The sequence below is a fragment of the Nothobranchius furzeri genome, chromosome 19 (assembly GCF_043380555.1).
Source record: "Nothobranchius furzeri strain GRZ-AD chromosome 19, NfurGRZ-RIMD1, whole genome shotgun sequence".
NCBI classification, from domain to species: Eukaryota; Metazoa; Chordata; class Actinopteri; order Cyprinodontiformes; family Nothobranchiidae; genus Nothobranchius; species Nothobranchius furzeri.
Genome location: NC_091759.1, coordinates 685,711 through 705,987, shown reverse-complemented (window position 1 = coordinate 705,987; position 20,277 = coordinate 685,711). Strand labels below are relative to the sequence as shown.

General features: G+C 43.5%; 1 protein-coding gene across 2 annotated transcripts in view; it reads left to right on the top strand.

The window, feature by feature from the left end:
* pag1 (phosphoprotein membrane anchor with glycosphingolipid microdomains 1) overlaps positions 1-20,277 on the top strand; it is a 70,955-nt gene that overhangs the window by 36,799 nt on the left and 13,879 nt on the right. Inside the window, exons 2-3 of one of the 2 annotated variants that reach the window (XM_054745176.2) lie at positions 19,534-19,569; positions 19,658-19,688. The gene's annotated coding sequence lies outside the window, so the exon portion shown is untranslated. The remainder of the gene's footprint in view (positions 1-19,533; positions 19,570-19,657; positions 19,689-20,277) is intronic. The other variant, XM_054745175.2, reaches the window with a different exon arrangement.

The window sequence follows — 20,277 nt, the reverse complement described above, 5'->3', positions numbered from 1 at the left end:
TTAGTGTAAGGTGATTTATTGTGTCTCCTTTTGGTGTGAGGTGGTGTTTGATCCACTTGTACTCCCCTTCAAGGCCTGGACTGGACCGTAGCGTCGATGAAACAATAATCCCCAGGCCCAGAAAGTCTTTTTCAGAACAGGTGCTTAAGTGAGCTGTAGTAGCGCCACCCAGATGGGCGAGAACGTGTTGAAGGCAGCTGGGGTCGACAAACTTTAACCAAGTTTTCATCACAAACGGGGAGAATGTTCCATTTTATAATGGCTGCTTGGCAACAGTGTATTCGTGGTTAAAAAAAATCTGATTTTTGTCTTTCAGATCAGCTAGCTGTGCTGATTCCAATCACGGCCAATAATTTTTGTCTCTGTACACTCAAGCAGCTGCTACAAATTCAGTAAACGACATAATAGTGGGAGTCTCTCCCTTTTTACCTCGGTGACCTAGCATGATGCTTAGACACATCGTGCTACCTCCCTTAACCATCCAAACAGAGCAGGTTTGGAGAAGAAAATACAAAACACAGCTAAATGTTTTCACCAAACAGGGATTCATTCCAACCAGACAAAAAGCTAACCAACAGGTATGTTGGATCATTTACACAGTGGATTGATGTCCTTCTATAACAACTCCAGTTTAAAATTATAACTATACCCGTTCATGCTAACGCTAATATCAGTTTCACGTTTCATAGTTTTCCTGCAGAAATATTAGAAATTAAAGCTGGACGGGATCTTTTGCAGCTAACTAGCTCTGTCGCTAGTTTCTATTTGGAACAATTATAGAATTCCATGATGGAAGTTGTTTTACAGCAACAGTGATTGGCTTAGGCCTTGGACTAGCCGTTAGCAATTCAGTCTTGTCTCTTTCACCAAACTGATGTTTTTCGAAGTGCTAAAAACCCTCACGGTGGATAGACGTAGCTACAGTTCCACCCATAATTCTGCTAGGCCTTAAATGTCCGACATTCAAGGACAAAAGGAAAAGGTTGAAGGTGGACATTTTTCCCAGCATGCAGCAGCATTCTTTGCAGGATCTCATGGGGATGGCGTGTTGTGAGTTGGGGGTAAACTTGGAGGACTACAGTGTTCTGTGGGGCAGTTTTTTCCAGATGTGGCCCTCGTCTCACAACCTTTAAAAAGCACTTTCTGTGTGTGTGTGTGTGTGTGTGTGTGTGTGTGTGTGTGTGTGTGTGTGTGTGTGTGTGTGTGTGTGGTGTTTACATTCCCCTGATTCCAGAGGGGAAACTCGCCCTATGCACGCTCTTCCTTTCAGCTTTTGTGCCTCAGAGGGAGCAAACGTGTCTTTGCATTTCAGCCCTCATCGATTCCCTTCTAACAAAACACGATGGATGCTTTAAACATGACAGGATTTCATTTTACTACAATGTTCTGCGTACCTTTTAGGCAGAAATCTACTAAAAGTTTATGACCTGTTCCAAGATCAGCCCGCGGAGGTTTCTAGAGAGTCTTACACAACAAATTTGTCAGGGGGTTGTGATGTTCTATTGGTGCTGCAGAAGCTTAGAGAAAGTCTACTCTGGCTCAGTTCACGCTCCTAATTCCTCCTCAGGAGATGATCTCCTGTGCCTCGCTGTCTCAGCTGACAGCAAAACTGGTCAAACGTTTTATCTTCCTCTTGACGTTGGAGAGAAGGAATTCTGTTGTTACTTGTTTTGGTTTCTCCGAAAGCAGGAATCTGGAGTTTTTCGTCAGCGGGTACCAACTGCAAGCGGAAACATGTATTGTATACGTCCTCAAACGCTCGCATGTGCTCTGCGATTGACATCTGTACATAAGCGGATGTCTTATCGCCATTGGCTAATGCTGGATGGTGCTCAATTCAAACTGCACAAGGCTCTAATGGACAAGGGACAGGCTTAGCAAAAAAATATGGATGTATTGCCTACATTATAGTAAACTATCACCTTTATGGACTCCATCCTGTCTGCCCTGATAACCTGACTCAAAATATGAGATATATCCAAATTTGGACATCGTTAAGTCAGAAAGCGCCATAATGACCATAATGATTCTCAGAGCTACGTTAAGAAGAAAAGCTCTCCCATAGGTCGGTTGAGTAGTTTGAGTGTGCTGGCCTCTGGTAATGGTCTAATATGAGTTACAGTTAGGAGTTGTTTCACGGTCTACAGAAACATAATAAGAATTGATTTTACAAATAAGTCTGGAGGAAAGCGCATTTATATTGGTTTGTGCTCATATCAGCATGGTGGTGTAAAACAACATGGATGAATCATTTAAATAAATGTGGAGCAGAGCTTAAAGAGCAAGTCACCCCCTACCAGAGTATTACTCAACTCCCACTTCCTGTTTAAAAAATGCAACAAATGCTGTTGCCTAGCAGACCGAGAGGGCGGAGCCACTAACAAATAGACACACACACTCACAACAACACTGTGACATCATATGGTACCAGCTAACGTTCTAGGGTACCTCTTAGCCAATAGCGATGGCAGATTTAAATTCAAATGCAGTGCAGAGTTTTTACCTGACAACGATACAACACTGACAGTTTTAGGTAGAAAATTAAAATTTGAACTAAAATGCACTAACGTGCAAATCTATTGACTACACGTGTCTGCAGCACGATTAGACATGCATTTTTATAGTTTATCAGAAAAAAAAGTTGATTTGGGGGTGACTTGCTCTTTAAAGTAGCAGTGAGCTGCTCCTCTGCCCTGCTGGTTGAAAAGTGGAATTACAACTATTGTAAGCAACGCTGCAGCAGCCTGCTGTAGCTAGAGCTAACAACAAGCTAACACTAACATGAGACAACTAATACCAAAATAAACAACAAAGTAAAAATATCCACACTGTTGGACAAAAAATGTTATTACTTACAAGTCCAGTAGCAACAAAGCCAGGTCACCATCAGTCCGTGATTTTGTAGCCTCCTTTAGCTCCCTCAAACTAGTGTAGACCACGGCGATGTTCACTCTGGTTTTAGCTCTTTGCTTCGCCTTCAAAGCCATTACTCTCTTACGTTTACCTCCAGGCAACACCATGCCAACAGGAAAAGCAAACTTTTTCTTTTTCTTCTTCTTGTGCTTTTTATTGACGATCGAGGAACTGAAAACGCTAACTGCTAGCATAACAGCTAACAGCACCCGCTTCACAAATCTGTTAAGAACAGTTTTTGGTCAGCAGAGCACTGTCAAATGTCAAACTGGTCAACTCAATAATCACAAGATCAATGTTAAAGCTCTAGCTTAAAGTAAAAAATACTTATTGTTACTTTAATGGCAGAACTTGACTGGTTTGTCTATGTTCCAACTCTAAGATCTTTGATATAACTGGGCTAAGATAAGGGGAGGAGTTCTGTTTTCTGCAGACAAAACATGGAGTAGAGCTGCTGCTCCTTCTCATTTAAAGGGTTCAGCTGATGTTCTGATGAGAATTTCTTAGGAACACGATGAGACGGACAACCAGATGGTCCAGTTGTTGGTTTCGGACCGAGACATGTTATTGGCTGAGGTTTTTAGACACAGAACCACTTGATTTTTTTGTAGTTTTTTTTATCCCCATAATATATTTATACTTATACTGTGTTAGAAGTTTGTTAAGAGGCATGAAAAGATGTTTTAACGGTATTGCAGAGGATGTTTCTGAATTTCAGGACAGAACCGTCCTCTCCACGTTTTGAAAAAATGTTTACAAGTAGCTGCCGGCTTTGCAACACTTCTAGCAGTAATCTGAAACGAGTATTTCCAAATAGCATGCTGAACTTTAGCTTACCTGTCGAGCAGAAAATCGGCAATTGAGGCGTCTGTGGCAGGCGCGCAGATAGGTGGGGGACGAGGGGGATCTGTCCCCCCCAGGTTTAGATCGACCCCGATCCGTCCCCCCAACTAAGGCCAGAAAGAAAACAAAATTGGAGGTTAAGCGCTTGAATCTCCTTTTTCCAATTACATTGAATGCAGCATGACGTAAACAAACACCGACTCCAGAGGCGCCAAAGTGGTTGCTGCTAGGATGCAGGATGAAGTGAAAAAGGCAAGCAACATTTACTGCGTATTTGAAAAAGACCAACAGTGTAAGTAGGCGGGACCGATCTGTCTGTTTATGCATGTTGGTTCTAGTTTCAGTACGTTGTTGTCAGTGTTGGGACTTACTCGTTATAAGCGCCAAAGCCTCATTGCTGACTTTAACAAGTCTCATCTACAAATATGATCCCTCATGAAGTTACTACTTTACACCAGAAGATAGTGGAGATGTGGAATCTTCAGGCTGAGCAAAGTTTGGGAGTTTTTAGAGTTTGAAAAACTCCTCCCGTCGTGAGGCTCCCAGTCGGGGAGAGGAGGAGATGCGCGCAGCATGAAGAGCGCAAATACGACATAAAACGTATAATTGCCGGCAGGTCTGGTCTTTGTTGACTGATCACTTTGTCTGCTAATGACTGACTCCGATTATGAAGCAGAATATTGACCCTGATGAAGAAATTCACTCATCCAGCTGGGAATATTGACGCTGCTGCAGCATCAGACAGCTGGTGCTGCACGAGAGGTGTGTGGAGCTTACAAGCTCCAAACGTTGGGTTTGATGTTGGTTTAACCTTCTCTGGGACGTGATGGATGTAGAAATGATGGTAAAAACACCGCTAACATGACAAACGTAGCGACAATGTAAAAAAAAAGGCCGTAAAAAAGAGGCAGATGCCGATGTGTTAGATATGGGAGTCAGGTGTGCCACATAATCATAAAAAAGTAAAATATAAAATTTTAAGAGATTTATATATGAATAAAAACTTTCCAAGTATAACATTTCTAAATATCGTAAAAATACAAAGGAACATCTGTTGGTCAGGCTGAAAAGTTTGGGAACCTCTGCTCTAAGTGATAAGTGAATATTGTTTTTTTAATATATTTTATGTGCCGTTTTTTAGGGCTTTTATTGTCATGTTGTGGTGAAGAAATCTAACCCACGACATACAGAATCAGAATAGAGATGGGGTAAAGTGTGTAAATAATTATTAAAAGGGAAACCAAGGAAGCAGCATAAACGTAGCCGAGTTCTTGCACAAGGGAGCCAGTGCGGGAAATCTGTGGACAGATGGGAGTTAGATCCAACTCGAAGAGGGAACAAGGAATCAGAATTGTGCAGAGGACTTACAGTCTGGAGAGGAGGGAACTAGCTCGAGGGAGGAGTGGTCCAGTCTGGGCTGAGGGGGCTTTCCTGGGACTGAGATCCAAGAGGTGAGACGTGGAGGGAGCTGAGTTTGTGGAGGTCCAGGGAGCTTAGGTGGGCAGCTGGAGGTGACTTTGGCCAGGGAGGAACTGAGAGACAAGCAGGTGTAGAGGTTCCAGAATTCTGCCAGTCAGAGATGAGGTGGAGGTCTTGTCTGGAAACAAGAGCAGGAGGTGAAATGCAAAATCCAACAAATACTCAAAAGGTTCAAGAGCTCGAATATTAGTCTCCAGGTGGCTGTAGCAAGATACCCAGGTAGAGTAATCATCCAGCGAAGTGTAGAAGTCTCTCAGCTGCTTAAATACACCTGGCCGGCTGATGAGCAGATCTTCTGCAGCTTGGTCAACCTCCAGACACGCCCACCTGCAGAGGGAAAACTCAGAGACAGCAGGAATCCACCTCAGACCGTGACATTTATGTTTTCTGTAGAGATCGGTATGCTGAAAATCATTTAATGTTTTGCATAAAGCATGAGGTTTTGGTTAGTAATTGAATGGGAGAATAACAAATGACTGAATTAAATAGTGGGGCGCCTCTGTCAGTGCGCCCCAGGGCAGCTGTGGCTACATCGTAGCTCATCACCATCAGTGTGTGAATGGATGAATGATACACTGTAGTGTAAAGCGCTTTGGAGTCCTTACTCTGAGAGGCGCTATACAAGTGCGGATCATTTATCATTTATAGTGTAGATCAGGCAGAGCTTTGTTGCCAGCGTTCCACTGCCTAATGGCTTCAAACACGTATATAATAGTTAGTTTTTATGTAAACCTTTGGATGAAATTACACAAACAGACTGAGCTCTAGTTAAGGCGCTTGCAATAGTTTGTGTGTGTGTGTGTGTGTTTGGGGGAGGGTACATTGGAACTTTGTCCCCCCCAGTTTGAAAATCCTATCTGCGCCCCTGGTCTGTGGGGAACCCAACCTTCGCTTTCAGCGCACACCATCGTTGTAAAGAGTCCTTTTTCTTATTTCGGAGGCCTTTCTTTTCTTATCGTAGGTTTAGAAGACACTTTTGCTCTTGCAACTCAGCCATTTTCCAAGGAACCTGGTGAGAACAGCGAGGAATGAAGGCGTGTCGCTCTACACATAAACAGAAGTGAAAACTAACCCAGGAACGAGCACGTACGACCACGGCCTTGTGTGAAATCTTCACCAGAATGAATGACAGTTGTGTGTGGACCACTGGTTCAGATGATCCACCCAGAAGAAAAGATCCCCCGCCACACCTTTAAGCTAGCTTGTCTTGCTGATTTGCTAAAGCAGCTTTTAATGGAACGTCTTTGGCTTTGTGTCACTTACGTTTCTCAGACTTTTCACAACAGGGAAATGTTTATTTTGTTTGCTAAAATTTGGATTCTAAACATGCTTCTTTTACATTCTCGCCAGTTCTTTTGGAGGATTTTATAAAAGCCACCTCGTCCTGCTCCCTCCTCCCAGTCTGTCCGGCACATGTTCCCACACCATCCAGCCACAGTGTCAGGAGGGATTTACCACTGGCTGCCTCATCTTCCTGCAAAGTGTCAGAGTGTGAAGGTGCCTCTGTTGAGTTGCTGCCTGCACTTGAGGGATCTAATATATTCACACGGCTCTCTCCGTTTCTGTCTATTGCCTGATAACTGGTTCATGCCCATTCGGGTGCCTCCGTGTATTTTTCGGTGTATTTTTGAATTCCTGAGCGCATGTTTTTGTGCATCCCTGTAATTGTGGGGATGTTTGTGTGCGGCTGACAGCAGATTGTCTGCCACCAGCAGGCATTCTGTTTACTGCTCTGCTGCACATTCAGCTGGTTCATTTCATTTCAGCCCCCCCACCCCCACCCCACCCCACCCCAGGGACGCACTGAACCAGCCCCATTAACTGATTTGAGAGGACTGTGACAGCTTCTGCCTTTTTGCAAATAAAAATGCTGCCATGTTATGTATTTATTAAACAGGGGTTGGCCCTCCAGCTCAGGTAGCTGTTGAATCTACAGAGAAGCCTGTTGACAAATGACGGATCAGCTGTTTGATGCAATTACGTGTTATGAGTCCGTCTGGCAGACGACCAGTAATGGAGCTAATATACTTGAAATGCTGGTAGCTTAAAGGAACAATAATTCATTGTATCGGCGTTCTTGTTGAGGATTTGTTTTTTTGATGACTAATGCCTCCTCTTTTTATTGTGCAGCCATTAAAGGCTTAGTGCCTCAAAACGGACAGGTGACTTTTATAATCGTCTCGTGTCGGTGGTGAGTTTATGTCCACAGTTACTGGAAATAGCTGAGAAAAATTAGAAAAATTAGAAAATATTTCAGCTCTTTTGACGCAGTTTTCTTTTGTAGGAAGGTTAGGAATAATTAATATTTTACCACATCTTGATAGCTTATTGAACAGCCTCAGCTTAATAAAATAGAGACGGTCTGACCAGGTTGAAAAGCTAGTTCCAAAGTGGGATATTACGATCTTAATACAATATTTAATATAAACAAACCATAAAAGTTTATTTAAAAGCTATTTATTCAAGTAAATTGTTGAACAAATTAGCATCAAAGCTAGCTAGCTATCAGTTCTTATCACGATACAATCATTTAGCTAAAATAAATGTGTGTTGCAAAATTAATGCAGCAAAAAGGTTTTTAAAAGACCATTAGCATGAACCAATAAGACAGCAGAAATCAACGTTTGTACGTTTGGCTTAGCTAGCCATTAGCTCACAGCTCGCATTCAGAGCTAACCTCCATTTCTTCAAACTGGGGTCATTCCAAAAGCTCCAATTTGGATAAAATATTAATGCTCATATTCTTTTCACATAAGGTTGCTTCAAGAGATTGAATCAATCTCTTTTACAAAGTAGTTTTTATTTGCTTAACCGTTAAATCTGAATTAATCTTTGAGAAATCAAACTGAATTGTGCAAAAGGATGGAGCCACGCGCGTGACTGCCTGAAGGTTGCCATACCCTGCAGCGGCCAATCCCCCTTTCCCCTCCATGCATTTATGGAGGTTGCCACGTACTGTCAGCTTAGCCAACCCCCCAACAGTCCACCCCACCCCCCCAGTTGCTGCTGCTGATTGTAGATGTGCCCTTTGAGGCTCCACGGGCCTCCATATTTTACCATATCTTTATGGGCTGAACATGCAACACTCTGGTTAGGGGGGAGGAGAAAGGGTAAAGTTGAAGATTAGAAATGGAGCATCAAAGTTTTAGACATCCTATTCCATCAAAAAAGAGAAGAAATCAGAAGCTGGTCTTGAATTGGAATTCCATGTTTTCGGTGATGTTTCGTGGGTTTGAGAGCTCTTGCTGCTCGGCCCGTCGAGGTCATCTGATAGGTCCACCCCTGCTGTGCTTAGAGTCTTATAAAGATGGGTCACATTTCCATTTCAGTCGCTCCTACTCTCTCACACACCTCTATTAATTCCCCCCTTTGCCTTGTGCCCTTTTGTCCAAAAGGCTGGTGTCAGGGAGTGAGATAATTGAAATGCTGTGTGGCGATTTGCAGGTGGGGTCGTTCGCCTCTAGAGACGGATACTGTTGGTGCTTTCTGGACACCGAATGCGTGCGTGGAGCTCGTTCGTCCGCGGGCGTCTGTTGCATCTCGTTAGCGGGTTTTAACCACGAATTTCCTCCGAGGATTTCCCACACATCACATCCCTCATCGGATTCCATCCATTCACCCTGATAATCCCTTTATCATGGCAGCTATTCAGCGCATAAAGGCCACCGCCGACGAATAATGATGTGGTCCTATCTGCACCTCATTCACTCTAATGCTAATCTGCATCTCAAGGTGGTGGTGATGGAGGAATTTTTATGCATGCAGTCGCGTCGGTGCTGCATAAATCTGCTGCGCGTGCGTGCGCATCTGTTTATTTTGGCACCATGTTTTAAGCCGAGGACTTTGCACGTTCAAACCTGACATAAAAACAGAAACTCCTTAAGTTCAAATTTCGTTCCATCTCATTAGATTTTCCTCTGAAACCTTCCTAAAGAGCGTGAGTGACAGTTCCTGACATCATTGCAACAATCCATGGTTATTTTCATGCTTCTTGCTCCCATTTACATATTTAGATGTCACGCTTGTCTGGTTTGTTTAACTCCTGCATGGTGAATGAAGTCTGTTTTATTTTAGCGCTTCAATAACAGCTGAGCGACGCCGTTCTAAGGAAGCGGATCGATTCAAAACAATGGTGAATTTTCACCAGGTACGCTCCCATGGACGTAATTTGGGGGGGGACAGGGGGGACAAGTTTCAAGTTTAGACCCCTGCACTTTTTACCATCCAAAAACAACATTACGCTATATTAAATTGACACTGGTTGAGCTCTAGGACCAAGCGGAAAACAACCGTTTGTGGTGAAGCCTGTTTCCCATTAGAACATACTGTAAAGATACCCCCCCCCCCCCGTGTCCCCCTCACTTCTAAAGTGAAAATTACGTCCATGTACGCTGCCTTTTTGTGAGTTTCATCAGTGCTTGCTGAACACCTTCTTTAGATGTGTCATTCTAGCACAAAATCTTTTATGTTATTATTCTGCTTTTTCAAACAGGAAGGGAGTGTTTGAAAAGTTTATGGTGAGAGTCAAAGACAGGAAGGTAAAAGTAGAAGTGAAACTGATCTCTTTGAGCAGGAATCTTTTCCATAGTTGGTCAGTTCCTCTGGGTTTAGTTTTTTTCGGACTATTTATACTTATGTGAGCAAAATAAACTTTCAAATCTATAAAACAGGCAAAGAGAGACTCACTGAAAAAAATATTTTTTACTGATTATTTTTGAAAATGATCAGTCCCTCCGAGTTTTTCATGCAGGCTGAACATGAAAATAGTCTCCTACACCCATCTCCTGCATTAGCTTCCGATAGAAAACAGTGAAACGCTAGGATTTGAAAAGCCCGACAGCGTGACATCACATGGACTCACCCATCTTGACTTGCGACAGGGAATGCTGTTGTTGGTGTAGCCTCCAGGAAACAGCAGAGAATGTCTCTGATAGTAGAAGCTAACCGTTAGCATTAGCAACTCCACCACACAGCAGAACTTCTCCAGGCTTGTGTTATGTATAAAACATCAACATAGCAGAGCAAACAGTGTCAGTGGTAGAGTTGTGTTGCTGTTAGCCAATCAGAGGAGAGATGTCCAAATATCAGGAAATAAAAATCCTGTCATATGAAGCGACTTTCTTCTTCAGGTGCAACGGAGCTTTTTGTCCACAGAAAATGACTTACGTGGCATTCATTTCTGCTAGAAACCACAGCAAAAATAAGCAAAGTTTATTTTTTAACAAAAATGTAATAATTGTCTCTAGTAAAAGATTCGAGATGAAATGAAATCACCGTCAGAGATGCTGACGATCCAGCTGTGTGCTGGCATCACATCCTCAACAGAGGAAAGCAGGAAACGAAGCTTTCCCACGAGACCGTGCGACATTAACTGGAGGCAGATTTGACAGACGTGCACAAGTGTTTACACCAGCGCTGCACATGTGCGCAGGGCCTTGGCGGACTGTAAGTGCTGTGAGAGGTCAGGACGGGTCCCGGGGTGAATAGGAAGAGAGGAGCTTTGTCGGCGGCCGTGAAGATGGGAGACACATGTTGCTGCTGCGCCGTCGGGCAGCTGGTGGAGATTCGAAGGACACGCCTCCAGATTCTGTTCATGTCAAAAGCAACACGTTGGATAGTTCTGGAAGGTGTCCTGAGCTTTTCCAGAAAAGAAAACAACTAGCAATTTGTGTGAAATGGGATTTAAAAATGAAAAAATCTTCTAGCTCATAAAAATCTTGTAATCCAGCTTTCATGTGCAGCAAACTTATCTGTAATATGAGCACTGTGGTGAAGGGGGGGGGGGTCCTAAATTATGCAGCTTCAATATTCCCATTTAGGGAGGATGGATCGATTTCTCATGCTGAACCATTAACCCTTAGGCTGTGGCCGGCGTTTCCACGGCAACACTGATAGGTCCCCTGATGAGGAGCACCTGTTTTCATGCTCCCGTGGAGACGGGGGCATGGGAGATACAGATGTTTCTGTCTCAGATAATTGTTGTGTGTGTGTGTGTGTGTGTGTGTGTGTGTGTGTGTGTGTGTGTGTGTGTGTGTGTGTCACTATGACTACTGTAAATTCTTCCATTTCTTTTCAGTTTTCTTTCAGTTTGACTTCTTCTTTCTATTTTATTTTTGCTTTTGCTGATTTCCGTAAATTTCCTCCTCCCCCTCCCCCACTCCTCTCACCCCCACCGACCAAGTGACCCTCCGCTCAGGACACAAGATGGCCATTTTTGTGTCGTTTCCCATCACACCCAAAGTTCATTGCTCTCTGCATTGTTGCCTCAAAGAAAGCTGATTGATGTGGTGATTGTTGGTGTGATGCTTCCCAAACAAACACGCATGTTCTGAAATGGACATCGTATTTAATTTTTACGTGCCTCCTTGTTATTTTCAATTCAATTCAATAGTACTTTATTAATCCCAGAGGGAAATTAGAGTTTCAGTACACACAATTCTGAGATCAGACATACATACATGACAAGAATTGGTGACTGTGGTCATTCGCAACCCGAGTCGTGCTACCTTAATGGATCAAGAGGGTTTATATGAGGATAGGGGAGGGGGGAGGGGAAAAAAGGCATTTCAGAGTTTCTCTCACCCACTTAACAGTCGTGTTCCTCTGAGAACGCCGACTGAGGTTGTTTTACAGCATACCTGCTTTAGGCCGTGTCTATATTATTGTGCTTCTTCATTACTTGGTAACAAACCAATGTGGTATTCATTCCTCTGAGTCGGGTGTGTTGGAGCATCTGAAACACGCGAGTGGGCAAAGACTCAAAAATGCGAGAAGTTTGTTTAAGAATCCGTTAAAAGTTATAAAATCACATTTTTGCTCCTATTGGCCAACATCATGACCCATAGTTGAGAGTCTCCATAGCAACCAGGGAAGAGTGTATTCATGTGGCTGTTTTGTCCCACCAGTAAAGATGACAGAGTGTGTTTCTAGTTGTCCTTACTTCATTTTCTAAAGGTTTAGATTGAAGGATGTGCATCGGGTTCTGCTACTAAATCTTTTTGGTCCAAATGTGACCTACAACCATCAATGTTTCTTTCAACCGTTCTTTTTTGTGCTTCTATTAGTGTCCTAAAGTTACTTCAGAAGCTATCCTAGTTCTTACATTCATGTTTTTTTATAACAATTTGATTAAACTAGTTATTAAAATACAGCAGTTGCTGGATTGGTGCAGTTCAAAGTGGAGTGCATCAAATAAAACAATATTAACATAAAAGTGAGACGTGTCATAATTTAACACCCCCCCCCCCCCCACACAGCTGGAGAAATTCCTAGGGGAAACACTGTTCTGCTAACACATTTACCTCAAATATGAGAAACAAAAACATTTCAGTTATTTTTCAACATTTATTGTTGTCATATTTCAGAACAGTTTGATTCACATGTTAGAGATGAATATGTGAACGTGAATAAAATTGATTAAAGGGGTGGCGGGGTGGCCAGCAATTTTCCAAGAAGGGCTTGGCCACCCCTGGCCACCCCTTGAGTATGCCACCACCAATAAATTTACCGTTAATGTTTTAAAATAATGTATTTAATCAATTATTATACTGTAATAATCAAAAAGAAATGTAAAGAAATTGCTTTTTCGTGTTTTTTTTTCTGGACGACACAGAGTTGAAGTGGTAGCATAACAGAGGAGGTTACCATAGAAACTGTTGTCTAGAGAGTTTTTGTACTTTTGCATCCATTGCAATTGGGTCTTTATTCATTTTTTCCCAAACGATGCACAAAATGCTGCAGCAGAGGAAAAACTCTCTGAAAACTGCAACATCTACTCACTTCTCCCGGTCCTGTAATGAGTTTAGAAACGTTTCTCTCTTCTTCCGGCTCTCGGAGGGTGCAGACGCTTTTTTCCTCCTCTCCTCCATATCTTATCCTCAAGGCCCTTTGTCTGTCTGTGTGTGCTGGGTGCACGGCTGCTTCTGCATTTTGTCTGGAAACTGGAAACTGAAATTCACTAAAATGGTTCTCGTCAGCTGGTCTCAACGCGATTGATAAAGTTTTTTCAACGAGGAGAACGGGAGAAGGGGCTCCCGGATGCCCCTCTGCGACAGACTCAGTTGGACACATCATGGACTCCTGGAAACAGTGGAACTTGATTTGTTTATCTCAGCTGTCTGTGGAGGACTCTGAAAACGTGTGGATATTCGTGGTGTTGGTGTCAGGTTTCCTGCTCACTGGCCTTGGAGGCTACCTGGCTTATTGGAAAATTAACGAGCGGTCGAGAAATATTGGCCTGATCCCGGAGCTCAGAGATGGATTGCACCGCGCTGTGAATTCACAGACTCACATAATTGTCGAGATGAATCGTAAGCTTGGAACTTTGGCCGAGATTCATTATTGGCACAAAAGATGGATGCCATCAAGGACAGAGTGGACGAATCAGCATGGATTGGGATAGATTAATGTCCATTATTGGGATTTTGAGAGGTTGAGGACCAACAAACTGTAAGACAGAGAGAGGAAATTATCTCTGTTTGGCCCCAAAACAATTTCTAATCGGAATCTGGCGCCCTTGAGCCTGCAAGGCTCCAACGAAAACTCCCCCTCAGAAGATATGGGGAATGTGCCGTCGCTATGGCAACTCAACTCTGTCTCCTTTCCCAGCCTGGGCGGGACTGCAGGAAGGCCGCTGAAATGTTCCAGGGTCACTGCAACCCTCCAACCCTCAATGCTCCTCCCCCTGTTCAGACTGAGGTGACATGCGCTCCTTGTAGTGGCTGCAGGAACCGAAGTGTGGATAGTCCCAACCCACCACCCCACCTGGTGGACATTTATGTTGTGTTGTCTGAAGTCTGTTGCATATCTGTTTGAGGTGTTTTTTTGCAGAGCAAAGCTGCCCTCCCGGTGGAAGGTAGCTCTGAAGTGCCTTTTTTTCCCTCCACCTGAACCAATCCTCGTGTAACCCTCTTATCTCTATTAGGTAGGACTCAGGGTTGCGAATTACCACAGTCACCAATTCTTGTCATGTGTCTTGCCCATGTATGTCTGATCTCTGAATTGTGTGTACTGAAACTCTAATTTCCCTCTGGGATTAATAAAGTATCTTTGATTGATTGATTTAGTTTTCTCCACAAAAACGTCTGCAGGACTTTTCTTTTTCTAAAACATCATTTGAATTGCCTCCGGCTCTGCTTCCAGAAGCTGGATTTTGTTCATTTCTCAGCAGCCGTAAACATTCCCCCACTGGTGCACAGAAAAGCCCAGAGTCAGCTTGCAAAACAATATGGAAGCCTCCAGGTGAAGCACAGCTGTTTCAGTTTTTTTCTTATCTCGCCTATGTGATGGATGAAATTCTTTTCTCAAACAAACATTCAGCAGTTTCTGGCTCTGCAGGATCAGAACCGACCGGCTCAGATGGGATGTCTAGAGATGGAGGTTGTGTTTAGTGTCAGGCTAAGTGTGTCTTTCATGTAGCACATTCCTCTTTAAATTGCTTTCCCAGTCAGGTTTTTCATGTTTCTGAAGCTTTCATCGGCGGAGGACTATAGCACCAAACAGCTTCTGACTCTTATGTGGGGTATTTTGAAAAGTATTAAGGGAAGAGCAGCGTCCTTGGATCTTAGAGGGGATCGTTTCTTTCAATTTTTTATCTTTTCATCAAGGAAATACAGAACGGGAGAGCACATTTGCAGCACTGGGATTGCTGGAATGAGATGGGGTGGTACCAAGTGAGTGAGGAGGCCACTTTTCCAGGAGAGGGCTCTGGGAAAATTCATCCTCAAATGATCCTAAAACTGGCGCTTGTCATTTCCAGTAGATTTTCATAGACCTGCAGAATATTATTCATTACTGCAGGGCTAAGTGATTGATTCCAGTTAAAATGTATAAACTAATCAGAACAATTCCCACAAGTGGAGCAATGGCTCATGGGAGTTTTAATCTGCAAAGTTCCCAACTTCCTGGTTTAGCTAGGTGCACAGCAAGGCTTGCTTTTTACATTAAAACAAGAAAACAAAAATGGTTTTGCTAGCATTTCTGCTTTTAAAGAAATGTTCTTTGTGTAAAGTTGCTGTTAAGTCAGGCTTCATTGCAGTATTCTTTAACCATCACAAGGGGAGCTGCAGCCTCTTCAGGTTCAAAATTCCAGCTCTCCCACGCTCCGGGGGAGACCTCTGGATCTCTGGGGCTTCGAACTCCTCCATCATCCGCAGGTCTTTGGGGGTAGGTCTGTGGCCCCTCGTACTCACTATTAAATACTCGAGTGTATGCACACAGGTGCTCACTTGGTGCTCTCACAAATATGGACTTGGGCATTTTTGACACATAGCCACATAAGGCTGTGGTTGGCACTAAATGCACTATAAATTATTAACGTGTGCTTTTCAGTAGAAATTGTAAATGACTTATGCGGTTGGCGCAGCCATATTTTCGTCCTGTTGCATTTTTGTGTCCCATTTTTTCCTTTTTCTGCATGTCTAGAAGCAGATTCTTCTACATCCTTTATTATTTATTTTTGTGAACTTTTTATCTTTCCATCCCCCACCTCTTCCTTTCTTCTCACCCTTTCTCTTTCGTTTCAGTCTCCGTGTTCGTTGGTATTTAAAACAACTGAAAATATTTCTAGTAAAGTTTTGGTGTCAGGCTCCACCTGTGAGAGTAAAACTATAAGGCTCGTCTTCGGCACTCAGACATCAATTCTCATTGCTTTACAGTCGGACAGGACCAAAAAAAAGAAATTCCAGCTCTAATTGGCGATTCTGGTACTCCGCTCTTCCTCCCAAGAAGTGAACCTTTGTTCTGCTCCTCATGCAAACTTTTCATTTTGACCGTCTTCGTCTTCTGTGGATCAACTCGTCTGGTTGCTTCAGCTACATTCCAGCGACTGAATTAGCTTCTCTTTATTTGTCGAGAACTACAGTGAGTCATGTGTGAGTGTAAGGAGGCGCGTTTGTTGTCATATTTTTAAAGAATGAAAGTTGAGCTTGAATGCATCTATAAACAGTAGATCAAAGCATGCAAGTGAAACTGCAGCCATGTTTGATCCACGGCTGTTTTGTCTTTTTGAGTTATTTTTTGATTTTATTAGTAAAAACCAGTTTCCACTTTTATTTCCGGGTCTTTTATCTGGAAAACTCCATGACTCTGTGCTCGAAGTAGTACGTCCACTCTGAAAGGCCACACGTAGCCCTAACCCTAGAAGGCTTCTTGCTCATGTTGGCTTTAGGGTTGAGACTGAGGACTTGTACACACATAATCGTGTATCCCTCAAAAACAAAAATATTTTTTACAATTAAAAATGGGCTGCATGGTGGCGCAGTTGTTAGCACTGTTGCCTCGCAGCACGCAGGTTGCAGGTTCGAAACTCGGCTGCGGCCTTTCTGCGTGGAGTTGCGTGTTCTCCCCATGCATGCGTGGGTTTCCTCCGGGTACTCCGGTTTCCCCCACAGATCACAACATGCCCTATAGGTTATAAATTGTAAGTTGCTTTGGATAAAAGCGTCTGCCAAATAAATAAACATAAACAATTTGTTCAAAAACTCAAACCAAAGTGGAGATTTGTGAATTCACTGGCGTCAGCATTTGCCTGTTGACATAACTAACCAGGGGTTTAGGGTTGAGAGACGTCACTGCCCACAACATCTAGAGAATGGGTGTTTCTCAATGTGGCCGCCTAGCCTAGCAAGGCGATGTCTTGCTAAGCCAGACGCCTTGCTTACGAGGACACTGCCCTTCCTTGGTCGAAGACAACAATTAAATGGAACAGACTTCCCCAGGTGACCGCGGCAGTCACGTCACGTGACACGTGATGTAAAGTTACATTTTATAGAAGTAAAATATAACCTCATGTAACCTAGACCAGGAAACACGCCTTGGCAGTTCCTGATGACATATCTCCCAGAAAACCGGGGCGGGACCAAAGCATCTAGGCGATGTTCCTTGACATTGAGAAACACCCAATGTCTTTCCGCTAAGACGACAACAATTTTGGGAACTCCTGCCACCTACAGGCTTCGCATGCCTATGACTGTGCACAATTTTAGTTTTTTTTTATTTAGCTGAAAACTCGATTGACAGTGAGAATGTTTGGTTTTACAAAAAACATGGCTACATGTGTGCATGACCTGAGCGTCAGGGTGCAAAAACTGAGTTAAAACACAACAAATCTAAAAGTGAGACAAAACTGCTCAGATTAAACCCAATACCCCCCCCCCCCCCCCCCCCCACACACACACACACACACACACCAACCTGTGGTTTAATCATCTGCCTTGAGTTGCTTCTAAAACATCTTTGATTTTTTTTCTTCGCCCAGACGCCATAAATAGTGCTGATGGGTAGAAAGAAAATGTTGCCATGGTGACACGGCGCTATGGCAGCTGGTAATTATTCTGGTTTAAGTGCCAGCAGATACACACACACACACAAGCTGGTACACAGCAGAAGATAGTGACACCTTGACACAAGCTTCACCAGACGAGGTCGAACGAGTGATTCATCCACTTGTCATTGAATATCAGGCAAGAATTTGGACGCCATTTAGTTCTGATTTCTGCCGAGTCATTTTAAATACTGGGTCTGGTGATCTTTAATTAGATCGGTGTAAATTGAAGATTTTTGTGCAAAAGGATCAGTAGACAGGTTTAAAAAGAGGGAACTTTGAATCTAACATTTGGATTTCTCTTTTTTCCCTCCAAGGAAATCCAGCCTGTTTACGTATTAGATGAACATTCTACAAACAGGTTTATTCTGAAATGATTGAAATCAAAGATGGTGTTAAACTGTTTTTGGTTGAATCTCCCATGTGATTTTTTGGGGCTGTTACCGCTGAGTAACCGTACTCACATGGAATTGATTTGGGCTCTGCAATTCATTAGATTTGTTGTTCAACTTTTATTTTGTAATTTTTGTCATTAACCTCTTTGAAAGAATGCTTTTATGTTCAGGGTTTCCCCCAGCGCTTTATAAGCCTGGCGGCCCGCCAGGCTTTACTTGGTCACCCGCCAGGCTAGGCGTCATGTCCCGCCCCCCTCCCGACCCTACCGTGTCCTCTGACACGAACGGCGCAACGAAACTAGAGCCCTCCATAAGCTGATACTGGTGAGAAACAGCAGCGGAACGTGTGCCCCCCCCCCAAGACGGCCGAAGGTTTAACTCATTTTCTGGGGGAAACCCTGATGTGTTTCTGTCTCCGCCCCTTCTTAGTCATTTCTGGTGGGGTTAAAAAGTCAGCACAAATAAAGATGGAAGAACAAGGGCAAAGCACTGGCGACATAGGATGGACACCAAAATGTGCCTACGTTATATGCAAAAGGATCTCCACGCACCAGAGCAGCTTCTTTCCAGTTTGAACCTCCTGGCTTCCATAGAAACTCTCCTGTTATTAGTTTATTTAATTGGTGACAACACATCCTCCAAATATTTCTTTAGTTCCTAGCCCAGACAAGCCTGACTATTGGCATGTTAAAGGTGACCATATTGATTCTAGTGTGGCCATTAGGCCACCTTTCTCAGTGACCTAGTGGTAGAGTGTCCGCCCTGAGACTGGGAGATCAGGGGTTCGATTCCTGGTCGGGTCATACCAAAGACTTTGAAAAAATGGGACCCAGTGCCTCCCTGCTTGACACTCAGCATTAAGGGGTTGGATTGGGGGGTTAAACCACCAAATGGTTCCCGAGCGCGGCTTGTCTGCAGCTCACCGCTCCCCCAGGGGATGGGTCAAATGCGGAGAATAAATTTTGCACACACACCTGTGTGTGTGACAACTAATGGGACTTTAACTTTAACTTTAAAGTAATACTCAATATTCTAAACAGTTCAACTCTGCCATCTGTTGGTTTCATATGGTAACTGCAGCATCCTTAAATGTAAAGTCTTGAAATTTTAGGTTTTACGTAATCAGACAATAAATAAAAATGTTTAAATTATAAATATCCAACCATACAGGGAAGGAAAACGTTGGTAAAAAGGAACACAGATTATAGTATAAAGTCTGGGGCATATTGCAGAATGCACTTTGCTCCGTGCTTTTGGGTCGTCCTTTGACACTCTTATTTTGAAAAGCAGCACTGCTGCATTTCCAGTGTGTTTTCAGCTGAAAAGGAGGAAGCAATGCAGTGTGATAAAGTAAAAAAAATATTTGTGATTTGGATTTTCTTTCATAATCGTTGGATTTAGAGTAGTTCAAACGAGTTATATGATACAGCTGCAGTGATGTCACTTGGTTATTATATCCTCTCAGTTACATGAGCTAACTGATCAATAAAGTAGATTTGTGTAACCCCCCCCCCCACCCCCCCCCACCCCCCGTGTGTGTGCACCCTTTCTAATTCTATCTTTTTTTCTGCTCTTTTCCAGGCAAGGCCGACCTGACCAACCGTCCCAGGTGTAAAGGTAAGGCCGCGTTCCCCTCTCACCAACTTGCTCACGGTGAAAGCAGCACAAGCTCCCGAGTGTTTTTCCTTTGTTTGTTTCCCATCAGGGAAAACACGCCGACGCTCCAACCCAAACAAGTAATTCGTCTGCAACCTTTGAGGTTTCATTTGGATTCTGCAGCTCAGTGTGATCCGACACACTTCAGCACATCTCCCCCCACCCCCACCCCTCCTCCCCCGGCCCCCACTCCCTTCGGTGGTGTTTGGAGAGTTTTTCAAAACGTTTATTTGTTTGATATTTCTGTAGACCTGCGGTTACAGTCTCACCTCCCTCGCTGTGTCTCACCCACGTCCCCCTCTCCGTTTCCCATAAATCAGCCGAGATAACATCAGGGGTACAGTGGAGCCCAACTTCAGCTGTCTGAGGCAGACGTGAGGAGGTTTCTGATGCTGTGGCTCTGAAACAAGGCTCTGATGTGAGGGCCACTGCAGCAGACTTGTCTGCACTGCAGCCGGTCTCTTTCTCTGCTATGCCCTGCCACCTGCTGGCCACGTCTGGTAAAGGCACTCAGCTCCAGTGGGTTTGAAAAGCTGTTTGGCCTCAAAAAGTTGAAAGAAAGGGATTTTATCCTGAGTTAAGAGACTATCTGGGTGGTTAGGTAGAGTTTAGGTCATTTAAGAAAGCTATAAAACATTGGTATATATATGATATATTAATATACCTTTT